A 9,472-nucleotide genomic window follows, 5' to 3' on the forward strand; every position below is an offset into this window, starting at 1 on the left:
AGCTAGCACAATTTTATTAATATCTTTTCTCAATTTGTGATATTAAATAATGGTCAAATTCAAACATGTACTATTTTGCTGTGAAAAAAAATATATTATTAGTTTAAAATTTGCTGGTATTTATCTTCTATATGCCAGTGATATTTTCCTTTATTAATTTGGTTGACAGCTGCCTAGGCATGAACAATTTCCATGAGCAACTATTCTAACAACGCCACTTAGATGGGTTTAACTAAAACATACCTGCCAATATTTCAAAATTCCTACCGTCAAAAGTGCTCATACGAAAATGGACGTAGTATGCCAAATTGGGGCTTGGTTTGGATGAATTGAGGGCATGTACAATGTGTCTCCATTTTCCAATTAGGAATGTTCAGAGTTGTGCCATAAAACTGCTTGTACATCAATAGTAACTAAGCTAATTTTAGAGCTGAGTAATGGTATGTACAATAAGGTCATCTAAATTTAATAGAGCATAAGAAAATCATGGTAACATTAAAAAAAACCTTGACAGTAATATTTGGATTTATCTGGAAATAACCATTGGTTTAACACTACCATAAAATGGGAAACACATTAGTGTTGTAATTGTGCAAAGGTGAATCACTAAAGTAACATGGGCAGACAATAGCTACATTTTGTTGAGTTGGTTGTGGATCTTATTGTCTTGATCTGTGTGCTGGGATATGTAAGATGTAAGTTATTGTTACTTAAACTATGGACATTTTCTCTATATTAATTTTTATACTAATCTCAGGGGCAAACACAGGATTTCTAGAGGGGTGTTTCCAAATGCTTAGTTTCAAGGGGAAAAAAAACAAAAAACAAACAAACTTGCTGATGATAATAAAAATAGAAAAGTACAATGTATATAAATATAATAACATGTTAAAAAAGGGCATAAAAAATCTGTACATTAAAAAACGTACATTAATATTAATCTCCTTTAAATAAATTATTCCAGATCATTTTATCAATATAATATAATGTAATACCTTGTAAAGTAATATGATATAATTAATACTAATCTCCCTCTCATATCAAATTAAATAAAACAAATTAAATTAGCGTTACAGTTACTCACCTAGTGCTTCTCATCACTTTTTCACATAATGACAGAAAATTAAGTTAATTTGACTGCATTTTCCTTTTCTCTAAAGTCACAGAAACATTAGAGGTAAAAATGAGAAAAATCAGGGCTGCCATTTTGTTGAAGCCAATGTTCATTAAAATATAAACAGATCCCACAGGTCCTAGACTGCAGACTGATATTGTTTATTTAGTGCTAACAGGAGGAGTTCTCCTAGAAGTCTTTTCCACCTTCTAAACCACAGAACGGTTGTGATTCAAGTATTAAGGGGGTTTATGGACAACTGCAAACCCCGTAAGGGCATCCCTGAATCTCACACTCAATTAAAAAACACCCACTCTTTTGCATAGCCACACCCACTGTTTAGCATGAACAATCATTCTGCTTTCCTGTAAATTGGATTACACAACAATATATGCTCACCTTCTTGACTCTTTAAATCCTAGCATTTTGTTCATAGGATTACTCATCTATAACATATCTACATTTTTAGGACCATTAACATCTAAAATTGAAATTTTCAAATATGAACCATAAAGGTAAAGTAAATTGTTTAGTGTTATCTTGACATTACACTGCAGATCTATTAAAAATTAAAGTATAACATTCCATTCTATTACAGACAGAAGAAGCTCCACCACATCCTTAGGACAGTATCCTAGTGGAATCTAACCAGGGGAGGGCTGGCAAATTTTAGCCCGGGTGAAAACACTTGACTCGGCAGCCTATTTTAATGGAAAAAAATGCAGGTGGCCCAGTTATCCACCCCAAGGTAGTTCACTATGAGACTGGCCCAGGGGGCATTTGCCCCCCAGCCCAGCCTGCCCCTGAATCTAACACATATGTGCAAATAGCTGAGATTGCAGTCATTTCAGCTACTGTGACATGACTGACCACAGCTCTCTATATAAATTAACCAATCCACAATGTGTATTTCTACAAAGCAAGTCAGCCAAGCTCTCAGTTACCTCTGTGGCTGCTCTGTTAGTGCAGCACCTCCCTCCTAATATGTACCTGCTACATAGGGCTGTAAAAGGTGGTACCTTGGTGTGCATAGTTATGAAATATGTAAAGTGTTAAAAGGAAAATACTTGCACAAAATACAGATACATTTTGGAGCAAGAGAACAAACAATAGCAGAATATATAATTTAGGATATAAATACATATGATGGTGATGGGGGGGGGGGGGGGGGGGACTGGTAAGCTGGAGAAAGAGAACACCAGTGTCTCATTGCTGTTATGTGGATTAAAAGCTTCCTGTTTGCAGTTCTGAGTGCCGTTTTTTACAGAAGAAATATATATATATATATATATATATATATATATATATATATAAATTTCCAAGGGGGTGTGATCTGCACACCATTATTTCCAACTATATCGAAGGTGCTACACTGCTGTGACTGAAAATACAATACACAATCCAACATATGGATGCGGATACACAATTTAAGAACTAACAACATATTTATACATAACTAGAGATGGAAATACAGCCTTATCTGTGTGGAGTTTGTATGTTCTCCCCACATTTGCGTGGGTTCCCTCCTGGTGCTCCGGTTTCCTCCCACACTCCAAAAACATACTGGTAGGCTAATTGGCTGCTAACAAATTGACCCTAGTCTCTGTCTGTCTGTCTGTGTGTGTATGTTAGGGAATTTAGACTGTATACTCCAATGAGGCAGGGACTGATGTGAATGAGTTCTCTGTAAAGCACTGCGGAATCAGTGGCGCTATATAAATAAATGATGATGATGTTAAACGCTGCAATATTATTAATTTTATAATGTGACTTATAGGGGCATATTCAATTGACGGCGGGATCGCCGAAAATCCTGCGCTCAAAAATATTACCGTTAATAAGATAATCCTGGGTGGGAAAACCGTTAATACAGTAATTTACTCGCTGGATTTCAGCTCGCAGCTCAGGGAGCTGCGAGCTGAAATCCAGCGAGATATTACCGTATTAACGGAAATATTTTTGGAGCGCAGGATTTTCGGCGATCCCGCCGTCAATTGAATATGCCCCATAGAATAATCATGAGGGTCTTAGTGCACAATTTGATCAAACTGTGGATGCCCATCTACCAGGTCAAGGTGACCACTTTCAGATGGGTACCTACACTAACAATTTATAATTTTAAAGTATGGTACTTGCCTCATTTAGTGGCTCTAAACTGCAATGAGTATTGGTATTAACCAGACTGCTCTGATTAAAAACATATATGGATAGATGGTTGGGATGCTGGGCCAAAAAGAAGGCAGTCACAACATTCAAAATATATACATTTCCAAGGGGAATGGAGGTCCCACAACCTAATTTTCAACTATATTAAAGGTGCTACACTGCTGTGACTGAAACTACAATACACAATCCAATACAGATACAGGTGCAAACTTTAAGCACTAAGGGGTATATTTACTAAGCAACAGTTCAGACAAACCGCCAACTCACTGCGCTTTGCCGTCATTTTTTTTAAAAACGTCATTTTTTTTAAAGACAAAGCCCTCTATCTGTAATAAAATTGCCATTTTAAAAAATGATGGCAAAGGACAGAGAATCGTCAGTTCATCAATATACCTCCAAGAACATATTTATACATACTTAGAGACATATATATGTTAAACTCTGCAGTGATATAAACTGCAGCTAAACATGAGGTTCAACTTCTTAGTGCACAATTTGATCAAAATGTGGATGCCTATCTACCATCATCATCATCATCATCATCATTTATTTATATAGCGCCACTAATTCCGCAGCGCTGTACAGAGAACTCATTCACATCAGTCCCTGCCCCATTGGAGCTTACAGTCTAAATTCCCTACTATAGACACACACTCACACACAGAGACAGACAAGGTGTCAAGGTGACCTCTTTTTGATGGGTACCTACACAGTCACAACCTTCAAATTGAACACAGTTGTCACTACCCCAATTGATACATATGATTACTGTTGCCAAACAGAAATAAATAAATGCAAATAATTTCAAATTAATGGGTTGCTGTCTGATTGGTAAATGAAAATGAGGCATAATTGCCACCATTGCAAAATATAAGTAAACAAAATGTAAAACAGTAAAAGTTGCCAAATAAGGGCACCATGTACATAAATGTTACTTTTCTCAGGACAGATACTGTTAGAAGAGGTTTCAGATCAAACAAACAGTGGATTTCAATGAATGTCAGTTGCACATATTAAATAATTTAGAAGGGAAAAACAACCATTATAGACAGAAAGCATACTCAATAGTAAAAAAGTCTTATGAAAACATTAAAATAATGTCAATATGACAGTGGTGAGAATTTAAGATCCATTGAAAATAATAAAATATATAGTGCAGTGGCGCATGCAGGGGGGGTTTCAGGTTCCCCACAAACCCCTCCCCTCCGGGAACCAACAGTACTCCACAGCAGCCGCGGCGCTGTCAAAGAAGCGTCCGCGGCAGTGCTGTATTGTAGTATAATACAGCACTGCCGCGGATGCTTCTTGACAGCGCCGCGGCTGCTGTAGAATTCAGACTCGCTGAAATGGAGCTGCTGCGCTCTCTCTCGCTCTATTTTTTTTTCCCGGGGGGCGGAAACCCCCCTTCTAAATCCTGCGTTCGCCTCTGTAGTGCATAGAAATATAGCAGAAACTTATGCAAAAATTATGATATATGGGACTCTACACGCAGCCCTTTGTGATTAACAATGGGACCACTGATGAACTACTAGCGATTAAAACTAACTCAGTCATTTCCCTGCTAAACTTGATGTTGCAATTCAAGCTGTATAGCCAATTATCCAATTTTAAAATCAATTGCTCTAAATCAATGGCCCTGAATCTCACTGCAACTGATCAAACGGTAAGAGGATTGCAATAGGCTTTTCCCTTTAGATGGCACCCTGGATCGGATCCAACACCTGGGCAATCAGCTGACTAGGGACTTTGATGACCTTTATAGGGTTAATTTCAAGATGCTATTGAAGAAGACTGAAGCGAAATATAGGAAATGGCAGACGCAGAATTTCTCCTGGAAACATTGTAAAAATGACTATCCTTCCCTAAATATTGTATTGCTTACATACGCTCCCCATCTTTATCCCCTCCAGGTTTTTTTAACAGCTTCAAGCACAAATATCTTACACAGATGTAAACATTTGGGAGGGTTCCAACTACCAAATTTTCTAGTATATCATTATGCAGTCCACCTTAACAGAATTTTATCATTAATCATTTTTATTGAAAACTTTGCAAGGGTATAGAACAGGGAACAAAAATAAAGGGAAATGCAAGAGAGGGGAGACAGGGGGACATCCCCACATAGGGGGGCATGGCAGTTACTCAACAATAGGGATAACACGTTTACAATAACAGGGATATTGATGCACATTAGAGAGTCAAGGTGCAGAAAAAAATTAGGATGAACATAGCAATTCAACAGGGTATGATCAACATGGTAAGGCATTCCAAAAAGTATAACAGGCACTCAGTATTGAGGGGATTCAAGTGAGGGTGAAGGGTCTATAGGAGATGCAGGTCCTCCCTAAGCCAAACATGCTCCTTCCATGACATACTGGTGCCATTTAAGTAATTTCATATTGGGAGCTGAAGCAGATGTAGAGTAGGACATATCTATGGTCTCCATGTCCAAACTATATTGGATCTTTAGAACTATATTAAACAGAAGGAGTGGGAAGAAGGACTTCCAGTTTTGGGTTACTGCGACTCTGGGCGCAATTAAGATGTATCCCAGGAAACATCATTTTTTTGTGGGAGAGAGGCTGGGTAGAAGTGAAGGAGTGCCAGGGCGGGGTCTGGGCCAACAGTGTTCCCAAGCATGGCAGATATCAGATCGAAAACTTCCCTCCAAAGTGATTATATATGCGGGCAGGACCAAAATACGTGGAATATGTCAGCAACTTGGGTACACTGATGCTAGCAGCATTTTGATTGGTTGGGCCAAATAGTAATTAATCTAGCCGAGGAAAGGTATAACCTATTGATGAGTTTGACCTGGATTTAGACATACGATGGGATGTATTGAAGATTTTTTCACAAGTTTGGGGCGAGAATGTCTGGTGGATATCTGACTCACAGTGTAGTTGGAAAAGGGCCTTGGAGGACAGGGCCATAGAATGGATTTACTGATACCAAAAATGTATCCCACCTCTGGTGGCACCGCTCCTCAATCTAACTATCAGTTGAGCAGGAGGCAAACGCAGAGAGCTGGTAGTCCTGAAAGAGGCCGTAATCTTAAAGGGGATGTCAAAGCGGTCCTGGAGGAGTGTAAAAGGGAGGAGGAGATCCTGGGCTAAGAGATCCTTCAGGGAGATCAGCCCACTGGTACGCCAGGTAGATACATTCAGTTTAGGTATAATCTTGGCCAAGGTGTGAAGGGAAAGGTTACCTTAACAGAATTTAAGACTGGTCGCGTACTCATAGATATAAACAGTGTTACCTGTATTTTTTAATTCATTCAGCATATCTGGTCCTTATATATTGTTCTTCATGTATCATGTTAGGTGTTATGGATCACTGCTTTCTGTATATGTCATGTACGGCGCTGCAGACCCTTTGTGGCACCTTATAAATAAAAGATAATAATAATAATAACAATAATAATAATAATAAACAGTGGGTCTCCATTGAAGAACACACCATTTCTAAACCCACTGAAGTGGTCCTATGGACACAGATAGACCCCAAAGTGTCCCACCCAACCATTGGGCCCACCCTCAATGTACGGAAAAAACTTGTTGTTCAAAACATCGCCACAGAGATTTCACCATTCACCTCTCTCATGTCTAGCCCATCCTTTACCCAGGGTATGTGTTATTGGATTTTGGCGAGGAGATGAAAAACCCTTTCCAATCAATCCAGGAAGCACTGAATCTACTGCTTACAGAGCTGTGAACCTCTATTCAGGTCAGACATTTTGTGTAGTTGCTTAATGGAAATAATATTTTGCAAAGGGAGTAAACATCCTCTGAGACTTTATGTACAACTCAGCAGCCCCCCTCCCAATTGGAAAATTTAACATGGAATAACATTTTCCGATATACTTATGTGTCCGCTTAAAGCAGGCCTGTCCAACCTGCAGCCCTCCAGGGGTTGTGAAACTACAAGCCCCAGCATGCTTTGCCAGTAGACAACCTGTTGATAGCTGGAAGGGCATGCTGGGACTTGTAGTTTCAGAACATCTGGAGGGCCGCACATTGGACAGGCCTGGCTTAAAGCATCTCAATTCTAGAAACACAATACAAGGTGATATCGAGATGGTATAGATGCTCTAGCATCCTCACTAGAATGTTTCCTGGCCTTCCCATTAGCCGGCGTTTCAGCCAGGCCAGTGGCTCACCCCTCAACATATGGTGGAGCAGCCCCAGCTTTAACTCATTCTGGAAGGAGATCATTAACGTCTCTAGAGAAATTCTTGGGGAATTTGTGCTGGCTGGACCTGTGTTCTGTATAGCACGAAAATCCCAAATTCAAAATACAAAAAATCTCTTCTGAAATATTTAAATAACGTTACAAAAGCAGTTGTTCCCATGAAATGGAAAATAAATGCTCCACCTTCTGTGAAGGACTGGTTTGATAGGCTAGATCTTTACATAGCAAAGGACAACATTACTATGTCTGCCATGGAGCAAAATACTGAATTTGCCTCCACCCGTTACTTGTGTATACAGAATTTCCTAGCTATAGATTTAATGTTCTCGCACCCATGCAGAATATTGTGGTGTAGAAGTAGAGACCCCCGAGGTAGTCTTAGGTGCTCGTCACACATGATGGATATAAAGGACATATTCATCCTTTTCAATTAACCCGTAATTCTGGGTGAGCGGGTACTTCTTAGTAATCAACCAATACTCTACACCTCTTAGATCCTCTATTGCCTATGCATAACTTAAGACCTGCCACTCCCCTCATCTTTTCCCCCTAACCCTTTGTGTTATGTATTTTCTTTTTCTTGAGTATGTGTTTTTTCTCTGTTAACTAAAGAAAATAAGTGTTTACAGAAAAAAATAGGACTATATGTATACCTATTGTGATTATTGACGAAAATATGGTGCCAATTACTTATATGGTATATGTCTGCTTTTTCTGATATCCGTTTTCAATGAAAACTGATTATACAAAACAAAAAAAATAAAATATATATATATATAGCATACAATATTTGTTACAGTACAAAACAAAATCATAGTTTCATATACATATGCACTAAAATAAGTCAATTTGGAATAAAGGTATTTAACCTTGATATGCAAGAGTCTCCTACTTCCTTCTGGAGAAGCTCATATGGGTATCAGAAGGGGGTATTTGTTATAACTGAGTGAATGTTAGATGCTCGGGATCTTTATCATGAACTTTTATGAAATGTTGTGACACAGTGTTATCTTTTGACAGAAACAGTTTCTGGCAAGAAATAAAATTCCATTAACTGTCAAGCTAAACAAGCTTCATGTCTCGGTACCCTTCTCTGGGTAACAGTGGCACATGGTGGCTGCAATCAGTCATCTCTGATTGGCCATCCAGTCATGGAAGGTACAAATAATTTTTCCAGGGTTGGTGGGTGGCACCCTAGGCAACTCCCTCGGTTTTTCTAATGGTAGTGCCGGCCAGGGGCGGATTGGGAACTTAAAGTGGCCCTGGAAAAAATTCTTGAAGTGGCCTAGTGTGGGCGGGACCAAATCAACTGCAGGTGGGGCCAACACAAAAGTAGGCGGGATTTAGAACTACTGGAATATGCCCAGTGATTGTTGGTGGTTTGAATTAATAACAGTGCAGGGAGGGGTGGCAGAAAATGGCATAAGTGAAGGGGAGAGCTATTCCAAGGGATTGGTGGAGATATACTAAGTACAAAGGAGGCAGGATTAATGTCAGTGCAATGGGGGCTGGCTATATGCTCAAGTGATCTGAGAATGGGACCAGTGCAAGGTAAAAGGCAGAAGGCAGGAATGGAATCAATACAAAAACCACTAAAGTATGACCAGAGCTGGTACAAGGCTCTTTGGGCTTGGGGCACTTAAAACAGAGGGGTTATCATATTAGATACATTTTAGACAAATACACAAGCAAAGCTGTGTGCACTACTGTTAGTTGCATGCAGCTCTGCTTTCACGAGCAGTACAGTATGAAGCAGGACATACCTCCCAACTGTCCTTGTTGTTGGATCAAATCCTGACTAAACAAGACTGTTACCCAATTTCGGGACTGTCCTAACACATTCAGTACAGTTGGCAGACTGTCCTGGTCTCTCCTACCTGTTCTTGTCACTTTTACCACCGGTGGCTGTTGGTGTCTTTAGATCAGTTGCTGGTTGTCTGGATCCTGGAATGTTGGAGGCCCTATTTGTAAAAAAAAATGGGTACATGAAATTTAGAAAAC

Source organism: Mixophyes fleayi, chromosome 5 (assembly GCF_038048845.1).
Source record: "Mixophyes fleayi isolate aMixFle1 chromosome 5, aMixFle1.hap1, whole genome shotgun sequence".
NCBI classification, from domain to species: Eukaryota; Metazoa; Chordata; class Amphibia; order Anura; family Limnodynastidae; genus Mixophyes; species Mixophyes fleayi.